The sequence below is a fragment of the Formica exsecta genome, unplaced genomic scaffold (assembly GCF_003651465.1).
Source record: "Formica exsecta isolate Colony F162 unplaced genomic scaffold, ASM365146v1 scaffold26, whole genome shotgun sequence".
Classification (NCBI taxonomy): Eukaryota; Metazoa; Arthropoda; class Insecta; order Hymenoptera; family Formicidae; genus Formica; species Formica exsecta.
In genome coordinates this window covers 1394220-1418726 of record NW_021849866.1, presented here as the reverse complement: position 1 = coordinate 1418726, position 24507 = coordinate 1394220, and the positions used below count along the sequence as shown (strand labels likewise).

At 33.2% G+C, this 24507-nt stretch overlaps 1 protein-coding gene across 2 annotated transcripts in view; it reads right to left on the bottom strand.

Annotated features, from left to right (window-relative positions):
* LOC115236708 (neuronal acetylcholine receptor subunit alpha-7-like) overlaps window positions 1-24507 on the bottom strand; it is a 220135-nt gene that overhangs the window by 94717 nt on the left and 100911 nt on the right. The window lies entirely within an intron of this gene.

The window sequence follows — 24507 nt, the reverse complement described above, 5'->3', positions numbered from 1 at the left end:
CAGGCCAGACGTGTATCATTACCGTCGTTAAATGAATCCCTGGCGAATCGCGACTTACACTTGCAGTCGACGATAGTTCGTCACATAGACGAAGAAAACAGAGGGATAAGAGAAGAGGGGCTATGAACGAAGAGGGGAAGAGAAGGATGAGGAAGACGAGAACGCGAGAACAGCCCTGCGGGGAGGACTCGGCGAGTAATAAGAAGTCGGGGGAGTAATTACACGCCGGGGACTTTTCCAGGAAGACCCCCGTTCCCTCCTCTCACAATCCACCATCGTCCTTTTGTAACCTTTTTCCAGTCTCTCCGGGTTAACGAGCAGGTGTCCGAGGCGTCGCACTAAGAAACGCGCTGGAGTCGAGAAGGTATAACTAATCCTCAAGTTTTCCCATTCTTTCGACACACGGCTGCTGTTTTCCCTCGCGTCTTTCATCCTCAAAGAAGAATGAAAGAAGCAGAACGTTTTAACAAACATTTTTATTTTGTTGTTCGAGACTTTTAATCGACGAATTCTCCGATCGTTCAGATAAAAACCGACGAGAAAACCTTTATTGAATTCAATTTCAAAGACAATGAATCTCATATAAACGTTGATGAAATAATATTATAATATATTTAATTATTTTTATTTTTGCAAATAATAAATTCCGTAGCCGCTATTCATGAGAGAATGGATAATAATATTTAAATAAAACCAGTTTTGCAGAGATACTTTGAAAAACGCGATATAGGATTGTATGTCATGAATTAATTTGTACGTAAAAGCTACATTCATATTCTGCTCTTTCAGTAACAATAAAGCTCACTTGAATTTGAGAACACGTCTGCCATTCTTGGGATTTTTTCGCTTTGTTAACATATAAGCTCAGTTTTTTACATTTAGTCCTGTCTTCCTATAATATCTTTTTTTTTCTTTTTTGCTTAAGTAATCTTCATTTTCTTAAAGATGTTGCAAGGTAGATGAACGACTTGAAAATAGAGAAAAATTCGCCAAATGCCACTGCTCAAAGTATCATTTGTTATGATTATGATAATTTTATCGCGATTGAAATATATAATATATGTAGAATATTTTTCAATTTACGATAAAGAAAAAATCTACTAGAAGTAGAATAAAAGCGATCATTCAAAGTGCCGTTTTGCAAATTGTTCCGTTTATATCTCGAGATAGAAGGTTAATTACTGGAATATACAGATTTGTTATTTATATTTGTAGAAACTTATGGCGTATGGCGTATATAATGCATGTTTTGCACAATTATCACGAAATATGCAACATTTAGTGTGATTAAAGCTCGTAATAGACAAAATATATTTTGCATTGTCAGCATGGATTAACACTGATTATTCCAGTTTATTCCACTCAATGGCAATATTCATAATGTTATGCATATTAAGTTGCTTAATGCATTTTTTATTAGACAATTAGTTAATGTTAAACAAATTTTTAAAATTTTACTTAAATATTAGATTTATTAACAACATTTTAATATTTAAAGTTTGTTATAATAAATGTAGAATACAAATTTTATATCGAAACAAGATAGAACAATTTATTTATAATATCAATAAAATTTTTTATGACAGATGTATTATAGCTTTACAGTTTATTTACAGTTATATAAAATTTAATAATATTCCGATTTCATATAAATCTTAAATGAAATTGACTCAGAATTTCTCTATGTATAAAAATTAATACGATTTTTTTCTTTTGTAAAATAAAATTAGTGAGAATCATTAGTTCATAATAATCTGTTTAAATAGGCAAAAATTACGTGCAGAAATTGAATATTATTACAAAAAATCTAATAATGATAATAAGGATAAAGGAAGGCATAAGGATAAATAAAGATCATCGAAAACTTTTTAATCAACAAATCGTTGAATTCGGCAAGGCATTTTGTTCGAGCTCAAAATATTTTAGCATTTTATTGATGACCAGAACTAAGATATAAGGAAGAATTAGAATTTTCCATGTAAAGATCTAGAAACGCGCGCATGGTGACGCGGAATTCGTTGAATATTTTACCGCAACATCTTGACTGCGTTAACTTACAAATATTCGAATCTGTATCTATCGTTTTATTGAAATCGGGGAAAATCGCTGCCGTGGAAAAATTCCGTGGAAAATATCGCACGAGCAACGCTTACACGGCAGAAAATCACGGCCGCAAGCGGTGAGCCCGCCATTATTCAGCTGGGAAATTTAACGTTAATCTTTGCTTCGGCCCGCAGTGGTCGCTCAATTTTGGTGGGATAGAGCTAGCGATATGCAAATTTTAATCCCAGAGAAACAGACGTGCATTTCGAATGCTACATTTTTCGTTGAATGATAAATTGTAACAATATACGATCCTATCGTATACATAAAAATTAAATAAAATACAGTCGAAAACATAGAATAAAAGTAAAAGCACGTAGATGAGTATTGTTAACACATGAACACCTGATGTGAGAAGAGAAATATTATTTTTTATTAAACAATATATATATATATATATATATATATATATATATATATATACACACTATATTTTGAAGAATTATATAGCGCGATTATTTCATCAAAATCCGATTTATCCACCATTGTGGTGCGCTACATATTTTCACATGATCGCTGCGTATCAAATCTGCGGTAAAACAGGACAGGTATACGACCGCTTGCATACAACTATACATATATACTGTGGCGAAACTGCAGCGAAATTCCGCTAAAACTTTAATGACTTTTTGTACCCTACAGCGGCCACTTTGTCCTAAGAGGCTCGTAAATAACAGTACCACTGAAACCTCAAAACTTCCCTTAGAGCATTACGTGACAGACTTACATTGAGTGCCTGTCAAAGATTTTTTTTCCTAAAATAATGTACATTTTTATATCACTATAGTGTCGTAAGAAAATTTGGAAAAAGGTTATTTATATCACCAATTCTTTTATTCATGATTGTTATTTTTTGTGAATAATTATTTTAAATAAATTTGCACAGATTATAATGATTAAAAAGCAATTTATTGAAATAAATGAATTTATAAACCTTATGCGTATTTTATAGTAATTTTAAAATAAAGTTAAAAAATATTATTTGTGTGTTCTTTACATTAATTATATACATATATCCTTTCACATAATCAATAATAGTTTATAATTTATCGTAATTCTTGGTTTTATTAATTGATTATAACAAATATATGTACATAATTAATACGAATCAATTTTTATAAAAAAAGTTTGATTAGAACGTCGTTAATCGTCAGATGCCGTGGCTAAGATAATGTTAATGCTTAATTACTAGAATGAAACGAAACAAGATAAGCATTCGAACAATATGTCACCGGATGCTTCTGCAGAAATATCGAATACCGCATCGCCCAGCTTGCGGTAATTTGAATCGAATAGGACTCCGGTATCTATCTACCTATTCGCGCTATGTGTCCGTAATTACGAATTCGCGAAACGTCAAGCTGCAAGAAGCGATGACCATCTGTTGTCGCGCGCGTCGTTCGCTGAAAAAAAAAAAGGACCGATAGAAATAGACGAGTTTGCAAGTGTTCACAGACCGAAAGGAATTCGTGCCCGCGCGCGCATACGACGAAAAAGTCGCGCGGATGTCGTGATGCGAATTTAATTCCGCGTATAAACGAAAACTTCGGCGAACGTGGAATTCGCCGACGCGGCGCAGTAAATCGCGGCAGCGAAACTTACCCTCGTCGCGCGAGATTTACGAGCCGCGATCGATTTATCGTCCGACCGGCAGTCGGACGCGAGCGATTATCGACGTCTTAAATCTGCCGACGTGACCGGCTTGGCCGCGCGCGCGCGCGAGTTATCGGAAAGCGATCTGAAATCTCTCGCAAGCACTGGACTTCCGCTGTGCTCCCCGAGGGAAAACTCTACACGAGTATGTTTTTTTTTATTTCTTTATTTTTTAATAAACTGGAGCGAAACATGCTGCAAAAAAAAAAGGGCGAAGTCTGGAGTAGCAAGATTCGTTGAAATAGCCGCATACAGAGCTCATTAAATGTAGCGAATTTTCAATTGCATACAACATTTTTTCATTACATCGTTATTTCAATGAGTTTTGTAATTAACGTTGAAAATATCGCAATTGTCTGTTTTATTCCTTAATGAAAATGTCAGAAATATAGTATGTAATTAATGTATGCAACTAATATATTGATACGTCATTTATTGCTATAGCAAAATTCATTGTATCAGCGGTTTGTATAATTTTTCCAGGGCGAATAATATTGTTCATTTTAATTAATGCGCGAGAATTTATCACTTATTTTCAGATCGAACCGTACCGCCGACGCGATCGCATATATAGATATCATATATTAATTATAAACATAAATCAAGATATAGCCTGTAGTATTAAAATACCATTAATGTCCCGAGAAAATTTTTCATAAGAACGTCCCGTTACATCTCGGCCGGAGGGGAACGATTAATTTCGAACAAGGGCGATTTTTCATCGTCTATTACACACTACCCATCAATTCTCTCGTGACCTACTTCGGATTTCGGGGACGAAAGCCGACGACGGAGGATATCTCCTTCGGGCGGCTCGTGATCGCTTGAGGACATCAATTAATCGTGCATACTGCCGTGCACATGCGTCATCGTGACATTTGAACTCCAGATTAACGGAATAAACTGGGGCCTTTGAGACGCATGTTTACTCAGCGAAATTCGCTGTAATAGCATGCGTTCGCAGGCGCATAATAAGCGCATTTAAACTTTTGCACAAATATTCCAGCATATCCGAACTTTGATATAACCGGCATACTAATCGTCGCGATCAATTTATATGAAGATTTATTCTTATTGTTTTTAATAACAAAAAAATTGATTTGTTAAGCTTCTCGTCTTGAGTCGAAATATTTCCCCTACTGTCGATTTTAATTTTCAATCTAACATTTAACATTTTTGATACTTCAAGGAGTCAAATCACTCTCTCTTGAGAGAGAAACTATTAATTTATAATTTTATCGAAAGCTTTTTTTTTTTTAATCTTTAACTGGAAAACTGTTTGTTTATTGTTTATTTGAAATACAAAATATGAGTTTAATTTTATAAATTAAAATATCAAAATTTTCAAAAATTCATAAATGTAATAAAATTGAGATCGAAAATACGAGAAAAATTTTGATTTGGATTACTAAGAATTCCATTGAATTTTGTAACTGTCGACAAAGTCATGCTATTAAATCTTTAAGAAGTGTTGATAACTTGCAATGTGAAGAAACATAGAATGTAAGATTTTAGTAAGGATCATTAAACAGTAACGATATTTCTTGAATGGGGAAAGCAGTCAGGATTCGAGACGACAACTTCAGTAATTCCAAAGGCATTTAGCAAGGCATTGAGCCGTCCATGCTCGTTAAAGGTTGCCATCTTGTTTAAATCTGTTTAATGATCGAATGGAAACTGGTGAAAACAATCTAGAGAGAATTTCTAAAGAGAAAAGTATATGCAGATATCTTTGAAATACATACGTTTTAAAAGCACAACATATATTTTCACACAAGCAATGTTTCAAAAATTATTAATGATTTGAGATTTACTATATAATTCCAAATAATAATATATAGGTATAATTTATTATTAAGTAATATTTTTTTATTCAGATAAATCAGAATATTTACAACGCATTTAACTGACTTAAATATTGTGGAACGTCTATGATTCTATACGTTTCTATACGATTCTATACGTTTCTATCCAAATGGAAAAAAAGCTATCACTTATTGTTAGTATCGCGTAAATGTAGGAATCGATTTTTACTGGCGAGTATAGTCAAGAGCTTGAAAGCTTTTACCACGCAACAATGTTCTCATTCGTAGAATGCAACGAATTCACTGAAATTATAATAATACCAAAAGCGTTGAAATTCGCGAATGCAAAACATCATATATGCGTTTATAAGATATAAAATATTCATCGGATTTTCTATTGAAGCAAACACAATTTTTTATATACGATGCGAAATTTGAATCAATATTTTTAATATTGTACCTAATAATGAAAAAATCATTCAATCATTATAGAAAAATATTTACATTTATTAATTTATGATTTTTACATTTATATTAATTTATAATTATAAATCATAGATTAAAATTTAAAAAAACTGATATATATACATATCATATATATGTCTTTTTATGAATTTTTAAAATTATAATAAAAGCAAATATTGAAATGACCGTCGAAAATAATTTGTCCATAAACTTGTTGAATGTTAACAATATTATTACATGCCACTTGAAATTACAATTTTTATGTCAAATAATCATAAAAGGAGCGATGTTAATATCAACTCGACAGATATTTTTTATCATTTATTATATGTAGAATATAATAAATGATGAAAAATATCTGTCGAAAAAGAGCGATATTAATATCGAATTGATACTAATGTCGCTCTTTTTACGGTTATTACGGAAAAAAATTATTGTAGAAAAATGGCGACAAGAAGCATCGCTGAATCTTTGGGATTAATCGTGCGTAATAGAACGCTCAGTAAAAAGAGTGTTTTTGTACGCGTGTGTTTGTATGTTTACACGCCCGCATTTCCGTGAGAAATGTAGGAATTGTCCGATTTTCCCGCCCGTAATCGTAAGTTTTGCGAGCGAGAAGGTTCGTATCCCTTTTGTATGTTTTCACAAATCTTCCATCGTCGTTAAAGTAACGTCGAACCGAACGTCTCTATCTCATTCTCGTGTACGTTCATTTTCTCAGCTTTTTGTGGCAATTCTTCATAGAGTGATTTCATTGATAATCTCTATTTTTCTCACCGTATCCGCGCTGATGGATGACCGTATAATTGTTCATATCTCGTATATCCGCGTAACGTGCAATATCTATATAGAGTATAGCAAACGCAATCGATTCACTGATTCAAGATAGCGCCGAATAAATGCGTCACTTTTTATATCGGAGCTTGAATAGATTCAATTTGAGATCGCATATTCTGCACGCTCGTGGCAGCTGCACATATTTTGCGGCGTGAATGAAAGTACACGTGAATATGCATGCACATGACGTCTGTTCATCCACCGCTTATTCGTGCTGCAGTATCGATTTCATCAAATTCTCTAAATAGTATTCTATGCCCGAAATGCACATATGCATATAATATACTTTCATCACATTATCGACTTAAGCTACCATCTATTCTCATAAATGTATATAAGGTATTCATATATGGACACGCATTTGCGTAGATGATTATTAATATTAGATTAATTAATTATCATATAAAATATTTTGTAGCTGTATTTTTTTGTCAAATTTAAAATGTGCAATCGGATTAGGAGGGGATTATCAGTTATAGATACACATTTTCCCATTTGAAAAAAAAGTAAACTCGACTTGCAAAGCTCTGCATATCCGTTTTTTCCTCTATAAAGATACATAAATCTCGAAAATTATCTAACTTACGCGAAACGTAATAAAGTCTACATAAAATAGTCCGCGCTGTATTATAACAAAACGCTTTTTGTACTCAGATTTTTACGCTTTCGATTTAATGCATTCCTAAGCGTTATTAATGCCAGCCCTGAATTAATAGTTTGGATTATTTCGAATAAATCGACGCGCGTGTGTGTGAGTGTACTATGGATACTCCCTACTAATTATTCGCATCGAGAACGGATCCTCGCTTGGTTCAGATCTCGCAGCAAGATATATCTCACGCTATCCGAAACGTCAAATCCGCCCCGTCGATTGAGATCCATCGGTATATCCACGGGTACGTTAACGGGTACAAGGTGGTCGGTTTCATTTCAATCTCTTGAACTTTACGCCATTTCATACTTTCATTAACCTTCTTGCCACATATGTGATCCAAAATTTCGGTTTCTGATCGTAAGTTTTTACTTGCAAAATATATGACAAAGAATTATACATGGATATATAAATTGGAGGTAAAATTTCTACACCGCGAGTCAATGTAACATTCGACGCTAAAATTGTGATGAAAATACAATCATTCCGAAGCAGTCACTCGCGTGAGTCAAAGTATTATGATGTGAGACGATGCTCTTAACGGTGTCAAGCCGATCACCCTATATAAGTATGCTTATACGGCATGTACATGTAAACATACAACGGGGACCGTACATATGCGCCGTATACATATATGTATACCGTCGAGGGAACAGGCGGATTTGGCATTTCCAATTCTGCTTGCATTGTCGAGTCGTAGAAGTGATTCAAAGCCACGGAGAACACGCTACCGTGTACAATCGCGATTCGCGGAATCCGCATTGTCGTGCATGCGCACGTGAAAGATCGCCGGTTACTTTCGTCGGCACGCGGGGGCGGATTTTTATAGGTTCACATGTCGCGCCAACGCGTGACAGACGCAATCTCCGTTCTGGCTTTATACTTTTTTCTACCTCGTCGGACAGAAAATGCTTAATCTTAATTCTTTGACGGCGTCGCGTCATAGCCATGGGCTGTTTACGACGCGTGCATCGTATTATAACTCTATGTAAACTTACTAATTTATTCTGTAATATGCAATCTTTCTTGTTTTTCGCCGACTAGACTCTTAGTCCCTTGTTTATACATCAAAATTGATTGATATCAAAATATGATTGTTTCGTTTTTCCTTCATTATTATGCTAAACGATTTTAAATTAATTTTTCCTTTCTGGCAAAATGCTTACACAATACACGTATAACACGCGCTTTTATACTTTAAAATTAGATAGTTAATAAATAAATGATTAATACTCCGCGTTTTGTATTCCGATCTATTGATTTTCCATATAATGTTATATATTACATATATTATTTTTGTATTTAAAAGATAAGCTGTTTATCTATAAATAGTTGTAAACAAAATAGCATATTGTGCTGTTTGATCTTGGTGCAGTTTACGAGATTAATATATAAAAATAAAATTATTGTAATAAATCCTCTAATTTTTTAAAATAAACAATTATCAAATTTGCCCGCTCTTGTCGCAAAGTTTTAAATAATTGTTAGACGTGTGTATATATACGCCCTTCATTGCAGAAGGGTTCAAATAAGCAATAGATTATCCGGCAGGATTACGTTTTTGTAGACGTTCATGTAGAGTAGGAGAGCTCTGCTTTTTAACCCTTTCATCCCTAAATTGTGCCAACATCATTCTAATGAAGGATATATAAATTATACAAATTTATCGTCAATGTATTTATTCCGGTAAATTTTTGATAGCCTGCATATGAATATAATCGTTTCACGCAAATGAAAAGTACGAAACATCAGGCAAAGATGCATTATATATTACTTTCTATCATATTGCATTAAACGCGATAAGATTTAATCATTTATATTCAATATTATCATGATAAAATTTGATAAAATCTAGATGAGATGAATACAGGCAAATTTAGATATATTATTATTCATGCAAAACACTCAACTAAGCAGCTTTCAAGCTAGATTACACGCTAGAATTGACTAATTATTGTATGCAATAATAGGAAATCACATATCGTGCATTATGTGATTTAGCGGACAGCAACTATTATCGTTTGTGTAGAAATATAATCTCGCTCCTCGAAAAGCAAAAGGATGGAATGCTTGAAAAATACTATACGATTCCGAAAGTTCATAAATGTTTCGCAGACCGCGCTATAGCAACGACTAGGTGAGAGACCTACGGGTTTCAAGAGTCCATAAAAAGGTTTTACAGCTTGGTCTATGTAGGTCGTAGAATGTTGTAGACTGGTCCATATGTTACACGAATTGTGTAGCGTGACACGATAAAGCCTCGCACGATCGTTTCTCCGTCCAAACAAATAAGATAAAAAACAATCGCTGGCACGTTAAATAAATATATTTAATTAATTAAATTGACACGGGAAAAACTATGTTCGTTATTTTAACAGATAATATAACTTTCTCAATTTCTTTGAAGTTTTTACTAAAACGTTGACATTTTTCCTGACTTTTAATAAATTAACATTGCGCAATATTTATGAACGCATAAAAATTTAATTAAATTTAATTAAAACGCCTTTATTTCTACATTGCCAATATCGATGTAGATGGGTTATGTGTTGCTGTAATTGGTTATACTAACAAAGAAGACCAGCTATTGCTACCCGCAAATGGTCGATAAATATTTAAAAAAAAAAAATTTTGTTTAAACTTATTAAATTAGATTCCGCAAATACTCGTCCATTCAGTAAATCGTACTTGACAATTACGATTCTGCCGTTTGGCGCGGGTAATTGCAAGAATCCACGATGACCATGTTCCTCGCGAAAAACTTCTGCAAAGCGAATTTGCTTGTTAGAAAAAGTGCACGAATTGTGACAAATGGAATTTGACGTCCCTTCCCGGGGAAATAGAATTATGTAGAATTTCATTCTAGCATTCTAAAAGCGTAAATTCACTTTAACTTTAAATTCTGACTACGACGTATCACCACATCGCATTTCCTCCAACGCATCTACGCAGCCTATTAATCTCTTAGCTCTTTACATGATTGTCGTGATTCTATTTTTTTTTATTTTTTTTATTAACAATTTGCACATATGTCTTATTTATAAAATTAATATACATACCACCTTTACTGCACATTTTATTATTATAATAACAGATTTTTTGCCAACTCGTGGAATTGATTTTCGCTTAACGGAATGTCGAAACATCTATCATTCTCGAGTTCTGAAATATTAGCAATTAATTATATAAGAGACTTTTAACAAAATTACCCTAACTTTTACAATCAATTTCAAAAAACGATCTTATATACTTTAACAAAATTCTTAGTTTAAGCTATTATTTTCCATACAACGTCATACTTCACATATTTTAAATATCACATATCTAATTTTAACGTTATTTTTTTCACTTTCGATAATATCATCGTTTATGAGAGGCTGATTAAAACATAGACGTGAATGAGATGCACTTCTCATGGCAATGATAGATCTAGATCTGTATTTGGCTATTACTGTGCAGATTTTTAGTTTGCTCGAAACAGTTCGATTAAACGAATCAATATAAAGCAATTACCATCGAGTTAGTAACTTGATATAGAAAAACGAATGATAGGATGAAATTTAATTTTTCTGTCCTACTCTTGCTCTCTCGCGGATTAAAGTAAATGAAGAAAGTATCGATCCGTAGGGAGTTAGTTTGGATAAGGTGGTCCTAATCTCCGAGGAACAACCCACGCCCGCTCATGGCCGGATGGATTATGGTAGTCGGTGGAAATATATATGTATATGCACGTCCCGGCGCAATTTTGACGGTTTATAAACTGCTTTATAGTTTCATTTATATACGCGAGCGCGAAGATTCTTTTATGCTTTCGTCAAGTATCACAGGTTATTCTTATACCTATATACCCTACCGGTTTTATAAGATGGCAGAACATAATTGTGGGATAAAAAAACTGTACACTGTGATTTGTCAATAATAACCGCGATATCGCGATTGAACACTGCCTAAATAATCTGCAAAAATTTTTGAAACTATGACAAAGTTTGTCATTATAAAATATGTATAATGAGAGATTTGTAACCAATCAAAATGAACAGCAAATTGAATAAATTCAATTAAAAAATTAATTTATTTATCTCAGTTTGCGTCGTATATTGTTGATACGTTTTTACAAAATTAATTTTTACAAAATAGAGAAACTTTTACAAGATACATAAAAAATATCTTTAGAAAAGTATTTTGCTAAAGATTGCAAGTAGTCTAACTTTTAGAGATATAAATTATTTTACTTCTTTGTACGTGATCATAGAGCCTTAATTATCGTATATTTAACGTGTAATTTCTACTTTTTGTTTAGCAATTAACACTACGAAATCAGCAAATATTATTACTGTGTATTGCTGTGTGTTTATACTGCAAATTGCAGTATTTGATATAAATCGCAAACTGACTTAAAATTGCGGGAACCGCGTGCTTCGGTTAAGTTTTAAATAGAATTAAGAGGAATATACAATAATCAATAACATATATATTCAGGGACAATTCAATTCTTTCGTGTAGCTGCCGAAAACATTGAGTTTCTGTTTAAATTGATAAAGCAAATAAACGACAAAACTGTTGTCAACTCTCAACCGATATTTAACGGGAGCGACGTACTCGCACGACCGGATTAACTGTTGGATGGGAAACTTCTGAATTCCCTGGATAAATTGTCGGATAGTGCAGCACGGTTAAACTCGCGAAATATCAACCTCAAAAACCAACTTTTCACGATAATTATAGTAGCAGTCATTAATTTGTAAACGTTTACAGAGAATTGCAAATATGTTGAGTAAAAAGTAGTTATCATAGATTTTGTCTCTTTCTTTACATGTCAAAAGTTTTTTTAATTTAAAAAAATGATAATTCAAAATTAAAATGTTTTTTGATTTTAATGAATTAAACTTATTAAAATAATGTAATTTTAAAATTATCTCGTACAGAATTTCCTCTTTTTGTTAAAACTTTAATTATTTATAAATGTTTACAAGTTAATGGCTAATATTACATATTGAAATTAAGTTTCTAAATTATTCTCTTTTTCTCTATTACAATGCATTTATTGTCATAAACAATTAAAATGCATATATAATTTGAATTTATGTACAAGACATTTAGCAATTTTATCGCTGCATTGCAACGATGCAGCTACTTGTTCTAAGTAAGTACTATGCTCTTTTAATTCTTATTCGAATGTGTAGAAAGTCGGTTTTGTCGAAAAACTTGGAAAGGAAGACCAGAATTCTGCGAACAGAAGGGAGTGTTCTTTTTGGGTCCGCAAACGAGCCGGCTGTTAGATAAACGTTAACCAGATCGCTTTTATGGCGCCATTGTGGTGCTGGTAACGCACACACACGTACACATCGCAGGTAAATTGTGACCGGTTTTCTTCACTTGCAACGATTATCTGGAAAACATTCTGGCATTGTCTACCAGGAATGAGTAGTGAAACGTAGCGCGAAAATCGGGTTAATGGCCACCTAAATGGTCGTGTTTGATCATGGCTGTGACGTGCATATTATCGATCCTTCACAATGGGATGCTTTAACGTACGGGAAAGCGCGAAGGTTGTGGGGATGCATAGCACGGAATAAAATAATAGAAACGATGCTTCTCAATTATAATGTGCGATTAATCTATAATGTAGTTTATTTTTGTTTCTATATTTACCCACTTTTTTATACAGAATTTAAGAAATATTTACGATCAATAAATTCTTATATTTTCTTAGATCTTTTATATATTTGTTACACATTATATTCTTATACATTTATCTTAATACAGAAAAACTATATTAATGAAAAATATAAATTAAAAAAATATAATATAGATAAATTATGTACTGTAACTGTGTATTTCCTCTAATAACATATGTATTGGAAATTATTTTCGACGCTACGAACGATCACTCGCGTCATTAGCAAAAAACGAACTGCAAAACACACGGTGGAAATCTGTTCGATCAGATATATAACTGATTATCTTGTTTTTGCCATAAAGAATTGAGATTTAATTGATTTATTAAACGATTGAACAGTATGTTATCGTTGTTGTGTGAGCGTATGTTGAAAGCAAAATATACTCACAAAAAGCGTATTTTGTGGCTGCAGTTTATTACGCGCGGCAATAGAACGCATTTACATGCTTGCTACTACATTTTAATAGTATCATTAATTTTAGCATGTACAAAGGAAAAGCGAAATAATGTATTTCACGAAGGTCACGTGGTACAAAGACGATCGTGCAAAGTACTTCCCGCTGACACGTGTTTACCAGATATTCATCATTGTTCAAGAGGGAGTTCATAGTATTTGTATTTGATAGCGGACACGGCGTGGACGATATTGAGTTTTAGAAGAACAAACAGACTAGGCGAAGTCAAACAATCGCGCCAAGCGAATGTATAATTTCAGAGAAGCGCAACTGCAAGTGCAATTTCGAAGTTAGAGTCAAGAATACTGGCGCATGAAAGTCGATAACGATAGCAGCGGAATAATAAATCTCAATGGTATCGCGACACTAAAATATTATAAAAATAACTCTTTGATATTAAATCTATTTATAAATGGCACTCGCGTAATTAATAAATATAATGTTATGCAATAATATACAAAAGAGAATTATACATATATATTCATTGTACTTATAAAATTGAAAACATTGAATTTTTTTACATACTTAATTTTCTTACATGATTTATGGTAAGATTAGAAAAATCATATTTTTGTAGATTCAGGTAAACTAAAACTTTTTATCTCAAAAACGAGTTAAAAATATTAAATGTCTGTTTTGCTACGTATTTTATTTTTACTTAAAATGGAGCACATTAAGATATAGAATAATACTTTTAACTCAATATTGGAAAAGATTGGAAACAATATGCATTTGTTACTACATTGTTATAACATTCCCGCCATTATATTTCGATCAGACTGCTATTTCTCGATTCCCGTTTATCGACAACTGTTTTCAATTTTTTTAAAACGATATCAGATAGTCCACTGTCGTGGCGAGAAAAAAAGGATCGGAACAAGCTTTGTAGAAGTAAAAAGTTCGATTCTTTGTGTGTCACTTAATTGCCAGTCGAGATCTGTCTCTTTAACCCTTTAACTATATTCACCGATCAATACATTGTGTCTAATTATTTAATTTTCGCCAAAAAAATAGAAGTGTCACAACTTTCTCGAAACTCATTGATACGTGAACGACGACCAATGCACATTATTGGATGACGACCGATCGTTTTTATTACGCGTATTTCGTTGATTAGGATAGCCGCCTTTCACTTGCACGTACGGAAAATTTGCTCGTCGACGTTCCAAACTATTTGTGCCGAAGACGATTGTAATGTCATCGCAACTTACAGAAGCTCTTTTTCATTACTTCTAACGCCTTTTTGTAATCTTCTTGAACGTGCAGCGACTTTCGTAATCAATTGCGCGAGATTATAGAAAGTCTATCAGTGAACGGAAAACAATTATTTCACCTACTCGTGGAATTTCACGGCACGTGCGACCTCGTTTTCCTCGGATTTTTTTTTTTCATTTTCTACCAAAAATCCAGAATGCGACTAATTGTGAGTTGTACAGCGCGGTCACGTTTTCGTAAGATGTTAGTACGCTGTATAAAAAACTATCGGCAATTTCTTGTGGTAAGAAGGTCGTATAATGGTCGGTCACATTTGGCAACAGTGTGACGTAGAAATGAAAAAGTTGCCCTAGAAATAATAAAAAAGGATATAAACGAGAGGAAAACGTCTATTGTCACGTGTCGTAACGGGACGAGCGGACCACATTTGGTCGAATCGTTGGGTTACAGCGATATCGAAGGGTATGTAATATAGGGTGACAGCGGTTCGCAGCGAACGAAGCTGCGGCAATAACGCTGCATGCAACAACAAAAGTAGGACGATAACAGCGACGTCCGTTTATTTTCACCGCAAATCGTTTCAGAAAAAAAAATCCGCAAAAATATCAATGTTACTGAAATTACATCTGTCAACGTTTAATCCTTTAACTTTAATAATTCGAAAGCTATTTCACTCGCCGTTTTCAAGTTTGCGAGCATCAGATACGACGATACGAGATAAACTCGTCGCTGTCGTATGGTCTGCATTGGACGTGACGGTTGTTTTTTATGTAGATACATTTTTCTCTTTTAGAAGTCTCTATTTTTAGTCTCATTTTATCGCGTAGATTAATTTTGTACTATATATCTCTAAATATGTATTTCTCAATCTGCAAGATAAAACTATAAAAAGTTTGTAATAACGTCCGAAAAATATCGTGAATAAGACACGATATTAAATTCTAATTTTTAACCTATTAAAAAAAAGAATTAAAGCAACTATTTCGATACGATTGGGCTGTTTACTTTAGCGTGCAGCGTTATTATTTAAATTATGTTTATTTGTTTGTTATTTGTGTAAATTGGGTTGTATTGTATTATTTTTGATAAATACGCCGAATAATTGGACGTCCAAAAAACCGTTAAAACGCGTATCAGTCCATTTGTTGCATAATTTGGTTCGATTACAGCGGGATGCTTTCGATAGAACGCGTGTTTTCGCGTCGAACCTGTCGACTTTAATGACACACATTTCTCGCACGAGAATGGTAGATGCTGTTCAATATATGTATAAGCGCAAGTCAAGCGCGATTCGATTGCATGCGCGGCGATCACTAAAGTGAACAAGTTACGTTGAAACGTGATATAATAATGAATAGCGAAAAGAAAATATATTATAAGAATATATATTTAAACATTACTTTTAAGAAAATGTTTCTTCCGGCAATTTTATTTTTTATGTTACGTGCAATTTTTTTACAAAACACTTTTATTTAATAATAAAGAGAGAAAGTATATAGAAAAAAATAAAAGGCGCAAGAATGTTTCCGATGGCCGCATTTTCGTGTGTATCGTCGACTTCAACGACATTTTGCGCTCGCACGGCAATGGCGGATGTACTTCTATATGTGAACGGAAGCTGCGCTCGAATCGATTGCAACGCGATAGTGAAAGCTAAGTGGAATCGAGAGGCTCGTAACGTGGTGCGGAGTTGTTTCACCGACAGTGGCGATTGATCTCACTGCCGCCGCCATTTCGATGATTGCACTGATTGATAGCTGTTCTCTTGTCCGTGTGTAAGCGCGATCCGACGAACTGGCGATCCCGATCGCAGTTCAGTATCAATTCCAGAATGTGTGCGTCTGTATGCATTCTTCATAAATACATATAATTTTAATAATCTATAAGAACGGAGAAATATTTCGATAATATGACAAGTATTATAATCGCAGTGTTTGAATATTTTCATAGCGGACAGTAAATGATTCTCTGATTATAATAACCATTATAACATCTCTTTAACTGTTTGGAACAGATAATTTCAATGAAAATTAATCAAAAACGAGAAATTTATCACGAAATTCTTTAAAAAATGGTACGTCAAATATAATTTATTAAAATCAAAATGTAATCCTATCTGAAGGAAAATTGGATACTTTTCCAATCTGACCCAATAGCTTTGAAATTTATAATAAATTATTGACAAAAATATTCGCTTCTTCCAATGATGAAACTTTAAAAGTTCTATAAATTTTTGACGAGAACACTTATCTCTTAAATAAGTAAATTTTGCGCAGCGCTTTCCGATCGCACAGTTTCGAAATCCATGACAGTTACGGTTTATAGACAAGTTCGAAAACTAATTCCTCTCTAGTCCATTAAGGACGTTTCGGCTGTAGAATAGTAGTCTTCGTAAAAGAAAATAGTTGTAATTAATATTTTTCCTAATTTATGACAAAAACTTTTGATCGTGAATACCCTTTGAAATCAACTGCAAGAAACAAAAAAAACGAGTAATTTGCAGAAAGAGAGAAAGAGAGAGAGATAATATTTTTCTAGAATTTTTAGTAAATAAGTTTTAAATGAGTAAGTGGATTTAAATTAAGTTTTGCATAAATATTTATTAGAGTTTTCTTAATGTGTGAAAATTTTTATTTTGTTGGCAATGTTTTTCCCTTGGCAAATTTATCAATAAATGTTAGAATACGCGATTTTCCATAAGAATCAACATTTACACTTAAATAATTTCCGAACCGTTAAGAGAATTGTGCTCAGATTTTGCACAGATAGTCAGAAGAAATAGTAGAACAGTCTTCGAAATTTTCATGCTTTTGTCAATGTTGTGACATATGACACATACATTCTTAATTTCGATCGCTTAGCTAGAGCCACGACACGTGTTGTTAGCGATATAAATTGTTTGTCCATTTCGCGCAGTTAGAAATTTATCATCGCGCTTTTTGGCGTGTGATAAAGAGCACGGCGTGTCACGAAGATCGTGATGAAATTTGCATGGAAAAGAAGGGTGTGCCGCGGGAACAACGTATGAGGCTCCGCGGGGAAATCTCTGCTCGATACCTGCTGACGGCACATATCTTTCGAGAAAGAAAGTCGTGTATCTCGCGTACGCGAAATATGTACTAACCCACAATGTAACGCGGCGTAAATTCTCGCGTGAGTGCGCGCACTTTCCTCTTTTTTTTTTTCTTACAAAATTATCTTCACTACAAAATTATTACACTTTTAAAATTTTTAGATTAGATTGTAATGTAATAATTGCGAGGCTTTTTTCTCCCCGAGATAGATGAGAGCAATTTTTGAGACGCGTGCATTCTTTTGTCGTGGCTCACAGTACAACGCGTCCTGCGGACTTCAATGCAGAAACTGCGGCGTAACGAGGTGAAACGCGTAACTTTACTGCAGCCAGAAGATTCGCGGCACGATAATTATTATGCACGCGCGTACAAACGGCGAACTCGTAAACTAATGCGCATTGTTCAGCCCGCGAAATTGATAAACGGACGACCGTTTTTCATGTTGCGATATAACTTCGGCTTAACAAGGATGGAATTGAATTCGCTTTCTGTAGTATTACGTTGCTGATTGCGCTAATTAGCACCAACATTGCCCAATAATTAATTGAAAAATGTATGAAATGCGCATCTAAGAAACAATACGTGCATTCCACAATAATCAGTACATCAATAATCAATTTATATACACATTTCTTGCCGCACGACTCGTATACGTTCCACGCTTTCTGTCTAGGATGTTTGATAATTTTCACTATTAAAAGTAACATTATCATAAAATTTTTATAAAATTATGTATTGATGCTTAAATATCGTAATAAATGTAATAACCATATAAACGTTTATAATATGCAATCTCTCTTTGAGAGAATAAGAAAAATAGGATTGTAAATAATTATGTTATTGGATTAAAAACGGATTTGTGTGAATAATTAGGTTATTGAGTTATCTTAAATTCATTCATTCTAAATAATTTATTATAGGAAGAGAAAGCGTTTTAATTGACTTTTGCAATATAAATTTAAAAATTCTTTCTCTTCTCCTATATAATTAATTTAAATAATGATCGAGAAGACACCAAATAGCGGAGGCTCAAGACTGTCCGTCAAAAGCAACAGGTTGCAACATATCACGTGCATCGGTCAGTCGATGAAACCGCAAATGGCTCTACGATCTCAGCTTGGATTGGGAAAATCATGATAGATCCGTTTATTGTTAGAGTAAACATTTATGAGACGAGTATATTCATTCAATCGATATCAAATGCTGTCGATCCTTTCGTATTTTTCCGTAGAGTTATGATATAGATATATACCATCAAAAAAATATTTGATTTTTCATTATTTCCAATGCATATTAATGTCTTTAATCCTAATGATTAAATTTGTATAATATAACTTTTAATTATTAGCTCACTTTAAATTTAATAAATTAATAATAAAAATTGTATTTTTATTGTGCTCGCCTGCGTAACAAAAACCTGAAAAAAATTGCGACATATAAAGTTATAAAAACATTAGAAAAATGAAATAAACTAAAAGCGGATTTACTCTTTTCTTCTGATATTTTATTAAATTTTTGTATTTGTAATACTGCAAAATTTACTTATAATACAGTTTCAAGCTATTATTATTGCATATAATAATATTGTGACTCGAGAAATGTAGCTTTTTCCTGTGTAATATTATTTTTGAAGACCTCTAAAATAAAGTTTTCTCAGACAGAACGTTCAGATCACTAAACTCAATATTACTCTACCATCTAATATCCGACGGTAAATAATTCGATAATTATGTCCTGTTTAAATTTTTACGCAAAAAGTTTACCAAAAATTAATTTAGAGTTCGCTATTCATTAAGCTTCTGAGATAAAATTCGCTAAAATCCTACTTTTAATATTACGCAAAATCATAGTGATTAAATCCCACAAATTTTCTTTGTAGGAAAATTAAATGGGAAATGTTTGCATAAAACTTGTAATTATTGAGTTAAAGTTTGTGCATAAATTTTTAGAATGCTTTCTATTTAATATATAGTTTATAAACATGGTTTAAATATAGAACATTTTACATATAGATATAATTTTTTAAAAGAATCTTTTGATTAATAATTTTTAAAAATATTTGCGTATTGTCAGTTGAAACCTGTTATATCAATTGAAGTTTATTTGTACTAAACCTATTCTCGAAAGGATGTTTATCGATAAAATCAAAGTCCATCGGCTCAAAAGTACTTTTTAGTGGGGACAGTTATAAAAATCACGATTTTCTCAGTGAATCTAAAAACATAGCTGCTGTTATGCGAAAGAACGTAAACTTTATCTAGTAAACGGAGAACTGATTTACGGAAGTAAACTCTTTCTCTCTCGCTCTTTCTTTCTTTCTCTGTCTCAATGTTGCCTATAAATGCGGAAACTTTCTCCGGAAAAGTTATCGAGAGCAATTGTCGAAGATTGAGTTAGAAATAGAAACCACATGTAATTTCTTTAGCATTCAATCATTCATTGTCTATCACTCCTACCATCAAAAAAGAGAAGATACTCGGTAAGAAATATTTGCAGAGAGAGAGAGAGAGAGAGAGAGAGAGAGAGAGAGAGAGAGAGAGAGAGAAGATAAGTTTTATAATTTTTAACTAGAAATTGCGCGACAAATTATATTTCCTTTCCTACAATACTAATTTTTTGTTAGTAGCAAGCTATATATTTGTACTATTATTCAAAGATGACGTGAAACGATTCAAAGGTGACGATTGAAGATTCCATATTTTTGCTCGCATTTTTCTCTGCATGCCAGACGATTAATAATTCTCGCTCTTTATTCCCGCGCATGGGGCCATATCGGCGGACATTTGGAGAGGGCTCGTTTTCTCATATCCGCCGAAGAATGGATTCCATGCGACGGCTGTGGGTCACACGTTCACGGCCCCTTCGAAAACGGGATAAGCTGCCGCCGTCGCAGTGGGAAAGCGGTGATACACAGATCACGTGCGCGACCCTCGGAACAGGCGAATGAAGTTTTGGGATTCGCTTTCCGTTCGCGCGAGCTAATTTATGTCGTAACGAATAATATAAACGAGTTGCGAGCACGCTGACTTTCCCAAATGCGAAGACAGAACGATGTGGCGCCGTTAATTTGCCACTTTTAATGCGATCTCGCAAGTACGCAAAACAATACAAGAGTTAGATTACAAGTTGTTAGATTAATTCTCGAGGCGCTAATTGCGCTAATATCTAGGCATTGGGAGCTTTATTGCTGATTAAAACTATATGCATAAATTTTTTCATTTTGATTTAATTTTATTAATTTCTTTCTTTTTTATCGAAAAAGCATCATTCGAATGCAATGATAAGATATTACAGCTGCGAAAATTTTTCATTGAGTACTGAGTACAGATACGCTGCAGCTGTTACCGAACGGCTATCGAAAAGGTTGAATAAGTGTTCGTGCCGGATGTTTCATCATTTTCCACGATGAAATCGTGACACGATCAGCAGTTTCATTTTAGTAAAAACAATATCATCTAGTACGTAGCGCACGTACGGATGTGTATCGTGTATTATAAATCTAACATAGTTGACGATTCGTCTTTATACAAACAGACAATGATTTGCGCACCGTTTCAATTTCCGATGGTACAACTTTCGAAATTTCCGATCGTGAAAAATGATGTTTTTCTTTTTTTTTTTAGTGTAGCAATGGTGTAGCAGGTATCCCTCTTTTATCTGCTTTTTTATTCAGAGATATGTTTATCAGCATAAAAACAGATAATCATTTTGGTATATAAAAATATTCAGATAATTAAAATCTTGATTTAATTTGAATTAGCATCATCAGTTGTTAAAATTATTAATAATTTACGTTTTGTAGTAATTACATTTCTCACTGTGCAACTAAGATAATTAAAATATTGTTATGCATATTAATCAGATGCCATCAAATATTTTACTATTATGTAAATTTTTGCTATATATAACGCAATGTTGCACATACACACATACAATTGCAAGGTAATCATTTTATAATACATATATCTAATAATATTAAACGTGTTATTATTTTATAATAAATACATTTTTTTTCTAAAATCCCGAAATATTTAAGATCTCGTTACTCGTACTTTGTACGTATAATTTTTCGCGTTCTTAAAAAGTTGAATATATTTGCCATTCACAGATATTTAAACTGAACCTATGGCAGCTGGAGAAAATCTGTTTCAGTACGTGACATGGCATATTAAACGACTTCTTGCATAAGCTCGTTTGATTTGCGGATGTTTATTTTTCCACTCAAATATGAGAAATTAAATTTTCGGAAATATATTTTTTTAAATTTATTATACGTGTATTTTAATGTGCGCGTATATATATGTGACGGCAATTATCAATGATAATTTATTATTTTAAATAATATATAAAGAAAAGAGAAAACGTAGGAGAATAGTGGATTTTAAAAAAATATATGATAATAATTATTATAAAATGAATAAAAATTTAGATATATGCGCGTGCATATTTAATAGATATTAAATCTCATTATAAATATGCATTTTTTACTAGAGATTTTCAGTCTATTTTCCATTATTCAATTCGCCGCAATGTACATATCAAAGGCGAATAAGAAACGAGACCATCATCAAAGAAATAAGAGCCGCGGTCTTGATGAATAAACTCATTTATTATATTCGCGTGACTAAAAATAAGAATACATCATTATTATCTCACGCAAACTCACATTTTGTGTTACGTCATATTATAAGTATTAATAAATGAGTAAACATTATTGCGATTGTTTTTTCAGAAAAAAAAGATACAAGGAAGAATTAATATAAAAATGTGAAAATATATTACACGGACAATAATTTGTATTTGCAATCAGAATCATGTAACATCGAATCAAGTAATGCATTCTACAAAAAGGCAGGATATCACCGATATGTGTAATACTCTACATGATATCGTTTTGTTTTTTTCCGGCACGATTCACATTTTTTGGGTAATTTCACACTGCATGCCGGTAAACGGATCGTTTACGTAACACCCGATGAAAAAATCAAAGTGCATATTAATCATTTAAAAGATAAATACTAATGAATAAGATAGAAGAAAGGAGAACTACTAATCGGCGTTAACTTTATTGTCGCTATTATTTATAATGTAATATGATAAATCGCGCACGCGCGACCTGTCGTGATGCGATAATAGCATGTCCCTACGTTAACCATTAATTTATCTTGTTCGCGATGGTTTGACGCCGTTGCGTGATAGTGATGAATTATGGCACGCGGACAGTTAATTCAACGTACAACGACGAGCATGGAAAACTTTTCGCGGTACGTGACCTGCTATAGTGAATTGTAATGTGAAAGTAAAGTGTAATGCTCAGAACTCGCACAAATGCCGCGTATTTTCCCGTCAAATATAACAGATCCAGTTTACGGCCTCCGGCGCATCTTTGACGCTATGCGTCATTCGCCATTACCACGGATGCGACGACGAAGCGAATTGAATGCGGGAGTCGACGGAAACCCCGCGGCTTCCTTCTGCCGTCGTCGTCGTCGTTGTCACCCCGGTCCCATTAGCCAGCTTTCTTCCACTTGCGAATTGCATCACGCTGTATGCCAAATTAAATTGCGGCACGCGCACTCCTCGAGAGAGCGCACTTCTATCGGATTTTATGGTATACGAGTGGTGGAAATGAACGAAAACCGCAAAGAAAATTTTGAATCGCAGTGATCCTAATTTATTCCAATTTATGCGATTTTGAAAAGATACCGTCTTACTTTACAAAATTATATTTATGGATAATATAAATAAAGTTTACATTTTTTGGAGTAAACGATTAATGTACGAGAATTCTTTGACAAAATTTGTGGAATAATATAATCTTTCGAAATTATAATTTAGAATATCTTAAGGATATAATAATAAATAAAAACCAGAATTATATACAAGATTTATCTCAACACAGTTGTAATTAATCGGAAATTTTGACAAGAGCTTTTACGCGCGCTATATTTATCATCCGGCATATTTAAGTTATCTATGCTATATCTTGCGTTATTTGTAAAAAGGTTATGCAATGCGCATGCAAATCTGCATCCACTATGCAAATTTCATCGAGCCACTCGCTCTTATTTTCAGCCAATCGCGTTTAGCACGTTCCGGCTTAACCAAGGATTTACAGATCGCGAAACTCTCTTTTGGCAGGCACTTCCACAGCCTATTTTACCAAGATTTTAATCCTGGTGCCCTTGGGAATATAGCCCTTCTTCCTTAAAATCCCTCGAATTTCTCTAAACCGACCGGTCAGACTGGCTTTAACTACTTAAGCTTTCTACTTGGGGTGCCAAATTATTTAGCTTGAATAATTAACGTAATATCGGTTTATTTGTTTTGATATTTTCTGCAGCTGTGGCCATAATTAGAAATAAATTTATTACATACATTTATTACACAACTGTTTTAGAAATCTAACGATAAAGAAATTATAATATCAAACACGCACATAAATACATTTAAATATTTTCCATCGCTTAAAATGTGCTATTTTTTAAATTACTGTTTTTCTTCATATTGAACTTTCTCAAAACTGTAATAAATATATATATACATATATAATATATATTATATTATT